The sequence below is a fragment of the Callospermophilus lateralis genome, chromosome 20 (assembly GCF_048772815.1).
Source record: "Callospermophilus lateralis isolate mCalLat2 chromosome 20, mCalLat2.hap1, whole genome shotgun sequence".
NCBI classification, from domain to species: domain Eukaryota; kingdom Metazoa; phylum Chordata; class Mammalia; order Rodentia; family Sciuridae; genus Callospermophilus; species Callospermophilus lateralis.
In genome coordinates, this window is record NC_135324.1 from 11,235,207 (window position 1) to 11,251,498 (window position 16,292).

General features: G+C 44.0%; 1 protein-coding gene across 17 annotated transcripts in view; it reads right to left on the minus strand.

Moving 5' to 3' along the window:
• Itpr1 (inositol 1,4,5-trisphosphate receptor type 1) overlaps positions 1 to 15,702 on the minus strand; it is a 307,630-nt gene extending 291,928 nt beyond the window's left edge. For 16 of the 17 annotated variants that reach the window (XM_076841099.1, XM_076841098.1, XM_076841089.1 and 13 more), the window contains exons 1-2: positions 15,529 to 15,702; positions 14,620 to 14,697 (exon numbers count right to left, since the gene is read on the minus strand). The gene's annotated coding sequence lies outside the window, so the exon portion shown is untranslated. The remainder of the gene's footprint in view (positions 1 to 14,619; positions 14,698 to 15,528) is intronic. The other variant, XM_076841084.1, reaches the window with a different exon arrangement.
• Between the last annotated feature and the right edge of the window lie 590 nt (positions 15,703 to 16,292).

Sequence of the window (16,292 nt, forward strand, 5' to 3'; positions counted from 1 at the left end):
CTAAAACAAGCAAGGCAGATCAGATATGAGAAGTAGATACAAAAAATTAAAACGGGGTGATACGATTGAGCACCAACTTAATTTTGGCTGGTCAGGAGGAAGAAACAAAAACTAGATGAGACATTTAGGCTAAGATCTGAAGGTCAAAACAAAGAAAGTTATGCAAAAAAATTAAAAAAAAAAAATTCAGGCAAAAGAGCATTGTGAACAGAAGATACAGCTAGTCCAAAGACCCAAAGGCAGAGGCTTTGCAAGATCTTGGCAAGTTCAAGAAAGAGGACTGGCCACAGAGTCTGCAGAATTGATGAAGAAAGCAAGAAGGTACAAAGTAAGGTCAGAGAAGAGGGAAGCTGGGGCCAGAGGACTTCACCAGACAACTTAAAAAGGCCTGAAATGTTTGCCGCCTTATTTTATTGCTTTGTGTTGGAGATGGTGTCCAGTGCCTTGTGCATGCTGAACACAGGTTTCCTTTTATTCTAAGAGAGAGATGGACAGTTTGTAGCCTTGACCGAGGTACTTCCTTTCTGGCCTGCAACTTCTCTGCTATGAAATGGAGATGACAAGGGGCTGCCTCCTGGAGTTATGCTGAGGGTTAAACGAGAGAAGGTGACGTGCACGTTCAGCACACAGGAAGTCCAAGAGAGCAAGTTTCTCCTGGTCGCCGTCGCTCTACCTTCTCACCTGCTCTGTCTTCTGTTCTCATAAACTACTCTTTCCAAACATCTCAGGGTTCACAGTCAGCTAAGGATCATCCCTACCCACCAGCCAGTCCAAGTGGGTGCAAGTAGAAAAGGGACCCATTATAAGATGCATTAAGCTGGAATGTTCTCCTCCTAACAGAACCAGAGCCACCAAAGCACAGCCAGGTGAGGAACAGGAGCCTGCATCCCACTCAGGGAGCACTGCTCTGCCACCTGGCCTCAAGCACCCTGCAGGTGGACGGTCTTTCTTCTATGGAAACATGTATCTAGTAAAGGTCCATCAGCTTCCCTGTTCTGTCTTGGCCTCTCCATTCTAACGCATCCTCTGAAACACTAAGGGCCCCTGGCAAAGTCCTTTAGTGCTGGTTTTGATTACTGCTTGCTTTAAAAATAACAAAATCAAAAAGTTTCTTTAACATCAGCGATCACAAACAGGGGCTCAGGCGTGAAGGCTGTCAGGCAGCCGGCCCCTGAGAACTGCAGATAAGGACCCACACTAAAAGGTGCCACTTCACTTTGGGGTGGAGCATCTGCCACTGGGGCGGGTTCGTGACGGGCAGAGCAGACAAACCATGATGTCTGTCAAAGAGAAAGTAAAAGCATGCCCAGGAGAAGGAAGAGCCACTGGCGTCTGACCAACCTCCGGGGAAGGGCCCAAGGAAGCTCCCTCTGGAGGAGCACAAGTCTCCTTAAGTCGCCCTTGCCCAGGTACATATATGGGCATAAGCTGTAAATACAGGGTAGCGCAAACCCAACACATTTATGCTGGACTCGTTCAAGAGGGAAAAAAAGGTTTTCCTTTTGATAGCATTGGCTTCTGCTGCTAGGCTCCCTCGGGGTTAATTTTCAGAACTTCCTTTTGAGTAGAGATGCTTGGGCAATATCATCTGCTTTATGAAATGAGGATCGGCAGCAGGACGTTTTTGGGCTGGACACGGTGCCACCCTCTTCCCACCAGACACACCCACACTCAACCCCCTCCTGGGCCTTCTCGTCCCATTAGCTGCCAATCAGACCATCCTGAGAAACAGCCCGTCCCCACCACGACATAACTGGTTCTATGGTGAAAAACCACTTGTCTCAGAGCACACATCATATTCTGCTTTCGTTTTCAGCCAGTCGGAAAGGAAGTCAGAAGTTTTGGCTTCAAGCAGGGCCCTTTACGACAATCTCAGAAACAGCCGCTGTAAATCTCAAGTTCAGAGCAATTCTCTACCTTCAGTGTTGCTCCTTATAAACACACACACACGCTCACAAACCCAGACACACAAAGCTACTTTTATTCACATACACGTCTGCTAAGTAGTCTGTTCTCATAACAGATGACACCTCCTGCCAGAAGTTATTCCTTGAAAAAGATGCCCAAACCGACATCTGCTCTTAACGTCTCAGAACCAAAGTAAGAGAAGTCAATCAAAAGCTCAAAACTAGCCACTAAGACAACCTTAAGATTTGGTGGGTAGACAGCATTGAGCCAAAATTCCTCATTTTATAGGTGGAAAAACCAACTAACCAACAAAGTTGAGGTCCAGTGATTTCTTACAGGTCACACGGTCCATTAGTGGTGAGAGCTAGTCCAATACCACAGGGCTCCCCACACCAAGGCCAGTTCTTGTGGGAGGTGGGAAGAGGATGTTTTTTTTGTTTGTTTGTTTAAAAAGCAAGATACAGGGAGCTGGGGCTGGGGCTCAGTGTAGACCGCTTGCCTAGCATGTGTGAGGCACTGGGTTCGATTCTCAGCACCACATATAAATAAATAAATAAATGTCCATCAACAACTAAAAAAAAATTTTTTTAAATAGAGATAGAGAGCTTCTTTTTAAAAAAAAAAAAAGCAAGGTACAGTGGCTCATGTCTATAGTCTCAGCTATTTGGGAGGCTGAAGAGGGAGGATGGCAAGTTTGAGGCCAGCCTCAGGAATTTAGTGAGAGACCATCTCAAAACAAAAAAAATAAAAAGGGTCAGAAATGTTGCTCAGTGGTAGAGCACTCCTGGGTTTAATCCCCAAAACCAAAAAAAAAAAAAAAGAAAAAGAAAAAGGAAAGAAAGTTTAAGTCCATCTCAGCCTAAGAAGATACCCTTCTGCCTAAACCACAAAAAGCCAGTAAATCCAATTAGGTCAATGTCCTCAGAAAGATAAAAATCGACTCCAGGACAGTTTCTCAATCCTGCCACTATTGACACTTTGGAGCCCTAGTTCTTGGTCGTGGGGAAACTTCTGTTTACTGAAGTGCTGAGCAGCCTCCCTGGCCTCTACCTACTGGATGCCAGCAGCACTCCACCTAGTACCCTGGATAGGGCCACAGAAAGTCCCCTGACAATGCCAAACATCCCCTGGAGGGCAGAACCACCGCCCTGGTGGAGAGCCACTGATGTGGCGCACAGATTTAGCTTTCTTTGTTTTTTTCCTCTAAGATGTTTTGCAAACATTTATCACTATACATCTTGGCACCAATGACCCGAAGCAGGTATTTTTGTACCTCATCTACAGAAAAGGAAACAGGCACACAGATGTTCTGGTTTTGCCTGTACCCACAAAGCAGTCGACGATGGGGGCCCAGGAGTCTACATCCTGCAGCCCGGCACTCATTCCCTCCCCTGTTATTAACACTGACAATTCCCCAAAGCCACACATGCCCTAGAGAGTGGTACTGAGCAACATCTCAAAACACATCAAAAAGAACAGCTTAACACCACTCTACCTGGCCCCCATGCTGCTATCCATAGCAAAGGGGCTTTTGAAAGCCAAATGCCAACAAAAGAAACATTTCATCAGCAGAGAGACAGAAAAAATTAGATTCTTCTGAGAAACAGCCTACAATCTTCAAAAGGAGAAAAAACATGTATATAGATGACTTCATTGTCCAGCAGTGGAGGCTGAGGCAGAAGGATAGCATGTTTGAGGCCAGCGTGAGAAACTTAGCAAGGTCCTGAGCAACTTAGTGAGGCCCTGTCTCAAAATTTAAGAAAGGGCTGAGGATGTAGCTCAGTAACAAAGCACCCCTGAGTTCAATCCTCAGTATTAAAAAAAAAAAAAAAAAAATACTTCTTTCAACAAATATTTTATGAGTACTTTCTATGTACGAGGTACACTTGTGAATTTTTTTGAAGGTCCATGAGAAAAACAGAGATCAAGTGCAAGTGCTGTGGAATTCCAAATAATAGAGTTTCAAGTATCAGGAAACTTCTTAGAGGAGAAATCATTTGGGCGGCATCCTAAGGAACAGAAGGACATAGCAAAGGGCACCCAGAGAGGGTGTGGAAGAACACAGCGGGCAGAGAGTAACAGGCAGAATGTGCCCAGACACACCACAAGGCAAAGAGATGGACCTCCCTCAGTCTGGGTGTCCTATCAGGTTTTTCTGTTCAGAAAATAGGTGCCTGGGATGCTTCTTGGCTGTTTTTGCAAAACAAAAATCACTTCCTAGACAAAAAGCTCTTCTTGAAATGCAAATAACCAATAACCACCAAGGAACTTGGAGGCTAGTGATCATTTTCTCGTATGTTCAGATTTTCCTGATGAGTAGTAATTAACAGTACTGAGTCCATGAATCTGGTTGACGAGACGGGTCCTAAAACATAACTTGTCCATTCCTCACAGTATCTGAAAACAGCAGGTTGAAATGCAGCTGTTTTGCTGTTGTTGTTGTTGTTGTTGTTGTTGTGTGTGTGTGTGAGAGAGAGAGAGAGAGAGATCTCGCAGCCCTCGTAGGTTCCCCAGGTGGCCGTATCTTTCCACAGCTACCTTAACAGCCAATGGAAGCATCACTAAACGTATGAAGTTTCCATTTTGGTCAGGGAGGAACATGACCACCCTGCTCAGTCTCCTCTCGGGGCTGTGCTTTGGGCTCCCTTTCCACTTCACTGAAAAGGAGAAGGCTGCTGGGGAAGTTCAAAGGTCAGTCTCAACAGGTGAGAGGCAACCCTGAAAAACAAGGGAACTATAAAAAGACAGTACTAGAAAAGCACCAGGCAAGCAAGCAAGCATCCCCCAGCACAGCATCTCAAGGGTGAGCTCTTCACCTGGAGATAGCACGGAAACCTCCAGTTCTGACTCAGTGGGGCCTGAAGAGTCTGCAGCTGCCGACAAGTTCCTAGGTGAAAGCCAGGAACAGCGGCCTGGGATTGCACAGTGGGGAGCACAGAAGAAGCACAGTGTTGTTGGAACTCTTGGGTGCAACCCACAGTAAAAAAAAAATATTAAAATCACAACCCCACGTTCACTGTGGGTGAGAGAAAAGAGGGAGGGGGGGAGAATATTTTGTTGCAACATATACCATTCATTTTTTTCCCCCCAAAAGGTAAAGCATTCCTTTTTTTTTTTTTTTTAACCTTTATTTTATTTATTTACTTTTATGTGGTGCTAAGGATCAAACCCAGTGCCTCACACGTGCTAGGCAAGCACTCTACCACTGAGCCACAACCCCAGCCCCACATACACCATTTTTTTAAAGTATGGGTTGAGCACGCTTAAGCCCGAATCTGAAATGCTACAGAATTCAAAGTTGTTCAAGCAATGATGTGATGCCGGGTCTGGAAAATTCCACACCGTTGTAACAAAGTTTCACGCACAAAATTATTTAAAATATTGTATAAAATTACCTTCAGGCTGTGTGTATAAGGAGCATGTGAAATTAAATGAATTTCATTTTAAGACATAGGTCCCATCCTAATACATCTCATTACACGTATGCGAGTACTCCAGAATCAGAAATCTAAAACACTTCGGGTTCCAAGCATTTCAGGTAAAGAATATTCAACCTGTATCAACACAACACTCTTTGATACTTTCTATTCTACTTAATCCACTTTAAAAAGTCAATCAAGGCCCATGAAATGTATTTCCCTACTTCTTAGCAAAGTGTCACACAACTAGAAAAACAAGCATGTGGAAGAAGGTAACATTCCTACTAAAACTCAGGCCAATTACTAAGGAAGTTGAGATTATGCCAGAATTCTAACAGGCAAAGGTGTACCAAATGTTCTGTGGAAATGCTTTCATTAAAAATGTTTAGGTAGGGCTGGGGTTTAGCTCAGTGGTAGAGCACTTGCCTAGCATGTGTGAGGCACTGGACTCGATCCTGAGCACCACATAAAAATAAATAAAGGTATCATGTTCATCTACAACTAAAAAGAATTAAAGAAAAAAAACTGTTTAGGTGTTTGACAGCGTATTGGAACACGCCAATAGTCCCCACTACCTGGGAGGCTAAGGAAAGAGGATCACTTGAGCCTGGAAGTTACAAAGAAAAACAATTCAGATTTTTCTTCAATTATTAATTAATTTATTTTCAGAGTCTAAGTTACTTAGGCCCTCATTAAGTTGCTGAGGCTGGCCTCAAACTTGGGATCCTCCTGCCTTAGTCTCCTGAGCCATCAGGATTCCATGTATACACCAGATGTCCAGTCAGAGTTTTGTTTTGCCTTATAACCTCGTCAGTGAACCACTACTAGGTGTATACTTCTTTGAGTCTGTACTCTTGAATAAGCAGAAGTCTCTAAATACCATTTCTCTCTTAAAAAATGAGGGCCCCTTAATGAAATGGCTGATTTGAGAAATACAGAAGATGAACTTGGAATATCTTGTGATATACAACGCAAGAATGATACTGAAGACCTTTAGGGCTGTATCCAAAGTCTCAGGAACCAATTTGAGTGACATCCCTCTCCTTAACCAAGGACAAATAATGTGAACTTCAATCAAGATAATGACACAGTGTTAATCAAGATAATGACACAGTGTAATCCCAGCCGCTCGGGAGGCTGAGGCTGAGGCTGGACAATCAGAAGTTGGAGGCCAGCCTCAGCAACTTACCAAGGCCCTAAGCCACTTAGTGAGACCCTGTCTCAAAATAATAAATAAAAAGGGCTGGGATGTGGCTCAGTGGTTAACCCTGAGTTCAACCCTGGTACCCGGAAGGGGGGTGGTGGGGGGGGAAACTACACAAAGTAAAGCATAGAACATATGTTTAAATGCATGGTTCACACGATGTTCACAAATAACCATGCGCATTGGCCACCTCGGTGCAGGGTTCTCAACGGTGGCACTACTGATCCTGTGGAATGGGAAACACTGACCAGTCTGCTATCCAGTAGCTACCCAGGCCTCTAAACATAAAATGCCAGCAGCATCCTCGGCCTAGATCTTCTGTGACTACCAAATATCTTCCCAGATATTGCCAGATGAGCCTCAGTTGGGAACCAGAGTCATGAAGATGCTACGGATTCATTATGGGTCCATGCTACAGTTTCCATTAAAAATTAACGGTATCCAACTGGGTGTGGTGGTGCACACCTATAATCCCAGAGACTCGGGAGGTGAGGCAAGAGGATCACAAGTTCAGAGACAGCCTGGGCAACTTAGTGAGACGCTATCTCAAAATAAAAAGGTTCAGGGATGTAGCTCAGTGGTAAAGCACCCCTGGGTTCAACTGCCGGTACCAAAAAAAAAAAAAAGGGGGGGGGGGTTTCACAGTATCTTTCAAATTGTTAAAATAAAGAGATTCAGCAGGGCTAGGGTTGTGGCTCAGTGATAGAGCACTTGCCTGGCATGTGTGAGGCACAGGATTCGATTCTCAGCACCACATATAAATAAATTAATAGAATAAAAGTCCATGGACAATTAAAAAATATATAAATTAGAAAAAAAAAAGTGGCTGAGGTTGTGGCTCAATGGTAGAGTGCCTGCCTAGCACCTGTGAGACCGGGGATTCGATCCTCAGCACCACATAAAAATAAAAATATATATATTCAAAAAAGAGATTTAGCAGTGGTCTTATCTTTCCTATATGAACTCTATCCTGCAATAACCAAAAACTCAGTGGAAATTTTTTTTAAATTTACTATTATTATTATTTTTGTTGTTAGCAGGGATTGAATCCAAGGAGTGTTTAAACAATGAGCCACATCCCCAGCCCTTTTAAAAAATATTTTCTTTAGAGACAGGGTCTTCCTGAGTGGCTAAGGCTGCCTTTGAACTCACAATCCTCCTAATTCAGCCTCCTGAGCTGCTGTGATCACAGGTGTGTGCCATTGTACCCATGAAAATTTATTCTTATAAAACCTTTTTAATTTAATGCCTCAGGGGCACTATTTTGCATTTTATTTAGAAACAGGGTCTCACTGAGTTGCATAGCGCCTAGCTTTTGCTGAGGATGGCTTTGAACTCGTGATCCTCCTGCCTCAGCCTGGGATTACAGGCGGGCGCCAGCGTGCCAGGCAAAGTATTTTAACTAATAAAGAAAACAGGAAAAGTAAGAATGAGGAGTTTTATAAGTTGAAACAAACTGGTGGATTAAGGCAATGAGCAGTCACCAACATCAAAATAGGAGACATCCATTATGAGTGAATGTGACATCATTCCCGAGTAAACCTCACCAAGCAGACTTAGAAAGAAACAAGACCTGACTCTGATTAGGACTACACATCTAACTACCAAATGATGACAAACATAGGGAACAGAGGAACACAGCTAAATCATACTAATGAAGTCGGCAAAATCTAAACTATAGGAAATACAAAACCCAGTCTATTCATCCACAACCACAAACTGCATAGGAAAAAAAGAGGTGCAGTGGAAACACATGAACTGAGATAACCATTTGAAGTGTATTTACTTAGATATTAATTCAGACTAGTATGTGCTTAAATTATATGCATTCTTACTATTTGTGTGTGTTTTATACCTATGAGCATATAATCTCAAGAAATCTGATTTAAAATTAAATGTGGCTTTAACTAAATTACAAGTAAAGTTAAAATTGGTTTTGAAATCTAGGAAGCTAAGCAAGGCAGGGTTTGGTTAGCATTTGGATGAGAGAACAACTGTAGGTTTGTTAAGTATTTCTTTCTGTCTACATAAAGAATCTCAAAGTTACCTACTAAAATACAGATGAACTGCTGTGTCTGGGGTGTGCTTCAAAGCAATCCAAGACTCAAGAGAGGTCTGAAGATAACAAGACGGGTCATCCATTGATCATGGCTGAGGGTACAGGATGCATAATGAATAAAAAGGGTTCATTATACTGAGACCACTCGCTACTGGCACATGTCTTAAAATTTCCTATGGTCAAGTTTTTCTTTTAGTTGCAAGCAAACAGGAAAGAGTCCCTGGTATCACCTCACAGAATTAATTTACTTGAACAAACGAGAAATGTGATACTTAATACAGCCTTGACCTCTGTGATAAGATAGTAACATATGAGTAATGTTTTATCTTCCAATTATTTTTCTGAAAAGAACAGAATAAACCAAGTGAGAAAAGCTGCACTTGGTGGTGACGGATCTGAATGATGTATTTTTTTTTCTCACCTTAGGGATTTCATACCTGCCATCACTCAGATGAAATCCCATCAGCAGGACAGACAACTTTCAGAAAAATGAAGTCACAGATGTCTATTAAGAAGGTATTCAAGATGTTCTGGGTGCAGAAAATAAGTTTCCATATGGAAGCTACTGAATGAGTCCCTCGTTATGAAATTTAAATACACACATAATTTTTACATATGTATAATAAGGAGAAAGCCAGGAACCTAGTCTTTGGTGGTTGGGACTGTTGCTATTCCATTGCTTATCTTCCTAATGTTTTACTACAATAAATACGTGTGTGTGTCTCTTCCCTAATAACTCAGTCTGAGGTCTGCACCTATGAAGATATCCGCTTGGGTTACAAGGAAGAGTCACTGATATGGGGTTTCTTATTCCCCAGGAATGTTGGAGAGAACAATGGTGGTCTTCATCTTGTAACCTTAAAATGAGCCTGGACAGAAGGCAGGGTGGCAGGAGGGCAGAGAAGGCTTATGCTGAACCCCCGTGTTACCATTAGATCCTTGGAATCTGAGGTGCAAGGGCTGGGGTTGTGGCTCAGTGGTAGAGCACTTGCCTAGCATTCGTGAGGCACTGGGTTAGATCCTCAGCACCACATAAAAATAAATGAATAAAATAAAGGCATCTGTCTATCGACAACTACAAAAAAAAAAATTTAATAAAAAGTAAAAAAAAAAAATTTGAAGTGCAAACCAAATTCAGGTTTCCCTATTTATCGACAAAGATTCCTTTCCTACAAAACTGAATTTCAATCCCAGGTAAGTCGTGTGAGTAACCAGAAAGTCTTGAAGTCTGGATTTCCCACCTAGAGAGTTCCCATCTGATACAGGATCTTGCTGGCCTCTCCAGAGGCTCTTTGGAAAGGATGATGGAATCCAGTCATGTTGGAAAACCACACTGAGAATTCTGTCAGGGTCTAGAAATCCTCAGGAAATCACTGGTGGCCTGAGGAATCTGGCCCTTTCACCAGGGGACTTCGACTCTCCTGCCTGCCCCAACTCCTGTCATTATCCCTGAGCTGTGGTCACCCTGGCCCCTTGCACTGCCTTCAACAGGTCCCACTTGCTCCCACTGCAGGGCCTTTGCACGGGCTGCCTAGACTTAACAGGTATCCTTTTTCCAAGATAGCTCCGCGACTAACTGGTTGACCTTCTTCAACAAATCTCTTGCTCACACATCACCACAGTAAGTAGCCCTTTCTGATCTCAACCCCTACCTAAGTACTCCCTTAGCTGGCCCCACCTTTCCCTGTGTTGTTGCTATTATTATTTTTTATTGTGGTAAAGCACACATAATTTCTTTTAAGGATCACAATTCTGTGGTGCACTCACCGCACTGTACAACCGTCACTGCCACTCACTTCCACAACTGTATCATTTTTCAAAACTGATACTCTGTATCCACTGAACAAACTCCCTCCTTTCTTCTAACCCTCCCACCCCCTGCCCCAATCAGCACACTATATTCTGGCTCTGTGATTCCTACCTTACTAGGTACCCCAGGTAAGCAGGATCATAGAGTTATGTGTCTGGGTCCTTGTGTGTCTGGCTGAATTCACCAAAGCATTATGTCTTTAAGTTACATCCATGTTGTAGCACGTGTCAGAATTTGCTTCTTTTTTAAGGTTAAATAATCTTCCACTGCACCCACACGTGCTTTGTTCATCCATTCCTCCATCAAGAGACACTCAGGTTGTTCCAACCTTTGACTACTACGAATAAGACTCCTGTCAACAAGGGTGCGCAGATACCTGCTCAACTCCCTGGTTTTCAATTCTTTTAGATACACACCTACGAGTGGAAGTGCCACATTCCACGGTAATCTATGTTCAGCTTTTTTGAGGACCCACCATTCCATTTTCCATGGAAGCTGTGCCACTTTGCATCCCCCTCATTATTGTTGACGCTTGTTATTTTCTGCTCCCCTTACCCTCTCTTATTTTTCTCCCTAGCACTTAAAACCCATCAAACTCGATTACCTGCTTATTTAAATTGACTCCCCCCTCCCCAATTAAAACTTAACTTCTAGGGACAGGACTGTTTTCTCACTGCTCTATCCTAACAACGGGATTTGCACATAGCAGTTGCACAAGAAATCTGCCGAACAAATAAAATGCTTGAATCACAACCACTTTAACAGGCTTTTGAATCTGCTAAAGAGATTCGCCACACCACATTCATTAAACTCTACCCGGTTTGGGGAATCTCAAAGTCTAACAGGTGATGATGATGATGTCGGATGTATATTCAGCTGATCCTCATTAGTAATCATCCGTGAACCACAGACAGGGTGACCATTAGAAGGAATCATAAGAATCGTGTCATTAACTTCAAGCCTAATCACACAGTCACCAAAAGAGCCACAGCAAAACTTAAAACAGCAAAAGTGGAGAAAAAAAAAACAAACCACTTTTAGTTCATAGAAAGCTTGCAAATGCAATATGCTTTATTTTAAAAGATCAAACCAACAGCAAAAGAGATGGGACAGTGGCCTTCGGTAGGCTCCTTAATTAGATGTATCCAAGGACAGCTTGACCTAGAAACCTAACTTTAGGCCTACTTTTAATTTTTTTCCCCTGTCGTTCATATTTGGTGTTTGTTGTTTCATTTGGTTTGTTTTTTAAGAGCTGCATGTAAAAAAAAAAAAAAAAAAAATCAGACAGAATTTCCATGAGCTCATCATAAATGAGCTAAAAAGCCACGTGAGTTTTTTCTCTGGAAGTCAGTGGGTTGTATTCCAGTGGATCAGAGGCAGAGTCAGTCTCTCCCCCAGATCTACCTCAGCTGAAAATACTTCAAGGGAAAAGGTCATAGATCTTTCTTGTAGAACTAGTCTATTCTCCTCCAAGCAACCATCCCATCTCTCAGTCTTCAACAGAAGACACTCAGGCTGGAGATTTCGTGCAACAGTAGAGCACTTACTTACCGCCTATGCCTGAGGCCCTGGGTTCGATTCCCCAGCACCAAGAAAAAAAAAAATAGAAATCCATCTCCCTCCAAAAAAACACCCATTCTATTTCAAATGGATGATACTATTGTCAAGCTTTAAAGACTTTCTCGGGACTTGATGTGAAGACTAAGAGTAATTAATCTGGAACATGACGATCTTTCCCAGCATGATAAAGAAAATCTTGATGAGATTTTATGTACTGAACTGAATTAGTCAAAGAACAAGTTGTTCTTTCAATGTGCGCACTCACATGCGCAAATACGCACACTTGAAAGAGAGATGAAAAACTGAAATATTCTGCGCAGTTGGTGATGAGCTAAACGGGAGGGTAGATGAGAAACGACCAGTATTTAACAGATCAGACTAAATGCGGTTTAAACTCTTAAATTCTCCGAATGGAGAAACACCTGATCCTTTCAACCTGCGTGGACACCTTGTTGTAAATGATCAATATGTAGTTCAGGTGGGCACAGTGGTACACGCTGTATTCCCAGTAACTAGGGAGGCTAAGGCAGGAGGATTTCAAGTTCCAGGCCAGCCTGGGCAACTTAGTGAGACCCTGTCTTTAAATAAAAAGGGTTGAGCCGCTCACACCTGTAATTCCAGCAGCTCAGGAGGCTGAGGCAGGAGGATCATGAGTTCAAAGCCAGCCTCAGCAATGGCAAGGCACTTAGCAACTCAGTGAGACCCTGTCTCTAAATAAAATACAAAATAGGGCTGGGGATGTGACTCAGTGGTTCAGTGCTCCTGAGTTCAATTCCCTAAATAAATAAATAAAAATAAAATAAAAGGTTGGAGATGTAGCTTAGTAGTTGCCTAGCATGAGAAAGGCCTTAGGTTCAATTTCAGCACCCTCACAAAAACCAAAAACGTCTACCTCAGGTACACATCGACCTCAGAGGAGCCTAATGCTGAATGTGGACAATGTTCCTAGTGATTCTGTGTGGTACTCTGATTCAGACTTTTGACATAGTTTTCCAAATGAACTTGTCCATTATTGAAGGCCTCCTCAAATATCCATTCTTTTATCCACATCTATGGCTACGTCATTTCCTCCTTCTACCAAGTATAGTAGCTCATCATCAGTACAACATAAGAATCATTTCATTAACAGCAGTCAGTTTATTCCCGTCCAGCCACTCCTGCAATACTGCTCCAATGTTTGGGGTCACATGTTGCTTCCGAGAGATTTCACACTCTATACCTTTTCTTTACATACCTGGCTCAAAGATACAGGTAAAGAGCTGTGATATATAACGTATATATATAATAGAGTCACATGACACATGGCTGTGCATCTAGGTTACAAGAATGTAAAGTGCCAGTCTTGATATTTTAGCAATCTCGTAGTGGACAGTCTAGGGACCAGTTTCTCCTCGTCTGCACCTCATTCTAAAGGGAAGAACTCTACCTTGTCTTTGGCCCTATGAGCTCTCACAGAGTCATGAGTCAATTAAACTCCAAAAATGAACTAGACCTTACACATCCAAATGCTTTTCACTCCCCCAGCACTCCTGAGGATCTTATCAACAGGAAACAAAAGCACTATACTGCTATAATGAAGCGTCTGGCTTTTATTTTCTAATTAGAAAAGCCCAAAGATTGTAGCCCAGGGAACAGCTAAATATTTAGAATGTTAAAGAAGTTACCAAGACCCAGGCGCCCTCTGCCCTCCCCACCCCCATGGCCCTGTTGTTTACCCTGCTCTAGACCATTTCAGAAGAAAAAACTTTTGTTGCCCAAATCTGCAGCAATGGGGATGTACTTGCACCCGTTGAGACCTCCCTCGCTTGAAGTGCAGTCTGACCATTTTGGGGAAAAAAAATAGGAGCTGTTGTGTTTACAGATAAACGCTGCCCTGGCTCCTATCCCACAAGAAGCACCAAAACAGTAGAGACACATCAGATTCCTTGACATGCAGGTAGTTTCAGTCAGGATATTCTTCAAGAACTAACTTCCCATTTTAAAGTTCTAATTCTCTCAACTTGCCAGCAACCACTTTCATTTCTTGGAATTCAACCTACTCTAATTAAACACATGTTCACACTAACAAAACAAAACAAAAAAAAAGTGACTGTTTTTGAAAGAGAGAGGCATTAAATTTTTGCTTACATATCTTGGCAGATGAAACACACTGCAATCATCAGAATCTAAAACATCAGCTTGCTTCTCAGGTCAGTGGTGTCCCCCGCCCTCTTTAACAGCTCCATTTAATGGTCTACACCCTCAAAAGCCCTCATGCTGTTTCATTTCTACACGCCTGTAATCCCAGCCATTTGGAGGCCGGGGCAGGAGGTTTGCAAGTTTGAGGCCAGGCTCAGCAACTTAGTAAGACCCTAAGCAACTTCATGAGACCCTGTCTCAAAACAAAGAATAAAAAGAAAAGACTGAAGATATGGCTCAAAGTGAAGTCACCCCTGGGTTCAATCCCCAGTACAAATAAATAAATAGTGCAAAGCAGGGCTATCCACCAGCTTTCAGCTCCCTAAAGCCCTCATTAAAGGCAGTGACAAATTTTGAAGACCCAGCCATGGAGTTACCTTTTCTTTCCTACTCCCCACCCCCATGGCTGCTTAGAGAAAACTAAACAGACTAACAACAAAAAACTCATTATTGACTACAGCACTCAGGCTTCCACACTCACCTGACCCCGGGTCAGGCACTCTGTTACCAAAGTACTCCCAGTCAGGAATGCGAATCCTGCTCCTCTGGTAGTCAGCGCCTAGATATTTAGAAAGAAAGACCACTGAGTATGAAACTCTCTGGGTCTCTTAACAGAAATGCTCCTCCTAATTTCACCTGTTTACCCTCTTTAGACCCCTTCGCTGGAGGGACGCTCTCTCCTCCAAACTTGGCAGAAAGGTTGGTGGGATCACCTGGCAAAGATTACAGGTAACTTCGCTTGTTTATTTCCAGGGCATAACTGACAAGTGAGACCGGGAACGCACAAACTTCGAACGTGCATGAAACTGGGTCTAAGCGAAGTGTTTGGCAGATCCCAAAGCACTCGATTCCCCGCGCGGACGATAAGTATCGGAAACCCGCATCCTCATTGGACAGGAGCTCAGTCCAGACTTCTGCCCTCACCGCTCCCCCAGTTTTCTTCCGTTTAAAAAAAAAACCCTCCCCGCGGGGGCCCCCACGCATGCATTATTCTCCTAACCATGCAGCGCGAGGGCTACATTTTTAGAAAGATTGCTTCCTTGAGCAGACTCACTTATGACACCCCCTCAACCCCCCTCCAAAAAAAAAAAAAAAAAAAAAAAGCTATTTCCTGCAGCTGCTCCAACAGTTTCCAACTTGGGGGAATGCCATTTCGGTGCAGAATGGGGAGCCCTCAAAAGCCAGGCACAGGAGTCCAGGGAAAATATCTGGGTTTGTTTGGCTTTTTTTAAAGCCTGAAATGAGACCTCCAAATAAACTGCCGGCAGTAAAAGAACCCCCACATACATGCCAAGTGCATGCAAGAACTCCCAGAAAGTGGGGCAAAAACTTCTGCGCCCGGGGAGCCGATGCCAACTCCCCGCGCCCTCTGCCCGGCCCCAGCCTCTACCTTGGTGCCCAGGGAGCCACTTCGACTTGGGGGAGCAGGACGAGGAGAGGGGTTAGCAGCCGCTAGGTAATCCCATGTCTGCGAAGAGGGAGCTCGTTCCGTTAGGATGGAAGCGGAACACCCACACCTCCTCTCGGCGTGCGCTTTCTCTCTCTCTCTCCACCCTCTGCCTCCTCCTCCTCCTCCACCACCTCCTCCTCCACTCCTCCCACCCCAGCAAGCTTGAGGAAACGCTTCAGCAGAACATCCACATGGTTACTGCACTTTGAAGCGGCTCCCGGCGCTTTATATAGGCCGGGAAGCTCCCTGGGCAATGTAGTCCGAGTCCCTGGTCGTGCCGGCGCCCGGGGCTCCTGGGAGGAACTACAAGTCCCAGAATCCCCTGGGCTCCCGGGCTGGGCTCTAAATAGATGCGCGGGGGGACGGGGGAGGGGCGTCCTGCGGGGCTGCCCCGCTGCAAAGTCGGCTCTGCTCCGGGGCCCGCCGGACTTGCAGCTCGCGATCCCCCAGGACACCCAGCCCGGGACGCCCCCAACCCCTGGGGACTTTTCTCCTGTGGCTGTGTCCCTTACCCTGAATCCAGGTGACACAGGGGACCGGGAAGCGGGGAGGGGCTTGAATTTCTGCTTTGGGAAGTTTTTTTTAATTTTTTTTAACAAGCTGTTGTCCACCCTTCCACCCCCACCACCCCCTCTTTGGGTCCCTGAGCCAAGAATTTCAGAAATCCGGGGCACAGAAACGCCAGTGTTTGCGGTCAAGGATTA